General features: G+C 39.3%; 1 pseudogene; it reads right to left on the reverse strand.

Moving 5' to 3' along the window:
• Positions 1 to 279: 279 nt before the first annotated feature.
• LOC102833222 overlaps positions 280 to 1674 on the reverse strand; it is a 4363-nt pseudogene continuing 2968 nt past the window's right edge.

The following is a 1674-nucleotide window of genomic DNA, read 5'->3' on the forward strand; positions in this document are numbered from 1 at the left end:
TCTGTTACGTGCTGGGTAAGATTTTTTTTTCCCCTTTATAGAACAGAAAAACAATCCAAAGAGAGCAATGGCTTCACATTCTCCATCTCATCAGAAGAATACAAACTTCTTTTCTTGAATTCACCATACTGGCTTCATTCTCAAATGCATTGCTTTTATTATCCTTATGAGGCAACCATACATGGTGAATCTAAGAACATGACAATCACATGATTTCCTTAGTAAGTTTGAGGCTTCTGCGAACATCCCTGGAGTTCACAGCCAGAGGAGTCCTGAGGTTCAGAGGTTAAAGTTCTCTCCACAACCATACATTCCTTTGATGTTTGGGTTATTGAACACAAACTCACTGGCTATTTTATCTTTTACGTAGTCCATTTCTGTTCCTAAAAGCCTTAGCAGTGCTTTCTTATCAATGATCACACTGATGCCATCTTAACAAAATTCGTCATCAGAATCTCTTCCACCTTTGTATATTCTAAAGAATAAGAAAGGCCATTGCAATCTCTAGTTCAAAAACCAACGTTCACATCTACATGTTCAGGCTTATCTTTAAGAAGTCATTTTATCTTGTGTACTGCGTGCACATTTTATCTTGTGAGCTGATTTCAGGGTGAGGGGAATCTGAATGGGCTGCAGCTTCCTCTTGCTCACAGCCTAAACGGTGGCACTAATGAAGTCAACACCTTCACTGCCCAGGTACCTCTGGTGGAAGCTCAGACCCCTCACCCTTTTTCCAGCACACTCACTCCATCAATGAATTTCTTGATTACTGCTTCCATGGGGGCTGATTGTAGATCCAAGTACAATGAAGTCCTTGACAACTTCAATCTTTTCTCCATTTATCATGAGGTTACTTATTGTTTACTTTATGTTGAGGTGTAATCCATATTGAAGGCTACAGGGTTTGATCTTGATCAGTAAGGGCTTCAAGACCTCTTTGCTTTAAGCAAGCGAGGTTATGTCATCCTGATTCTGCATTCTTTTTCATATCATACAATTTTTGGTTTTTTGTTCCACATGTAGCTTCAGTAAGTATCGTAAAAAGATACAACCCTATTGTACACCTCTCCTGACTTTAAACCATGCAATGCCCGGTTGTTCTGTTCAAGAGACTGCCTCTTGGTCTGTTTACAGGTTCTACATGAGTACAATTGAGTTTTCTGGAATTTCCATTCTTCACAATGTTACCTATAACTTTTTATGATCCACACAGCCAAATGCCTTTTCGTAGTCAATAAAACTTGGGTAGACATCTTTCAGGTAGTCTCTGCTTTCATCCAAGATCCACAAATTCAGTTTGAACTACAAGGCCAGCAGTTCAAACCCACCAGTCACTCCTCAGGAACGTTATGCAGGGTTGCTGTGAACCAGAAGCAATTTGATGACCCTTAACAACAACAACATCCCTCATTCCGTGTCCTCTGTATTGAATTTCTGGAAGCTACCTGTCAAAGGATTTCTGCAATCATTTAAAAATTATCTTCAGCATAATTTTACTTCAAAAAGTTCAAGGAAGAATTCTATTATCTTGCAATTTCATTTTTTTCACAAACATTTTGAAGTGTCCAAGAAAAACAAACAAATCTGTGTTGGAAGAAGTACAACCAGAATGCTTTTTGGAAGCCAGGATGGCTTAGGACATATTGTGAGGAGGGACCAGTCCCTGGAGAAGGA

This window comes from Chrysochloris asiatica, unplaced genomic scaffold, assembly GCF_000296735.1.
Source record: "Chrysochloris asiatica unplaced genomic scaffold, ChrAsi1.0 scaffold00291, whole genome shotgun sequence".
In the NCBI taxonomy this organism is placed as follows: domain Eukaryota; kingdom Metazoa; phylum Chordata; class Mammalia; order Afrosoricida; family Chrysochloridae; genus Chrysochloris; species Chrysochloris asiatica.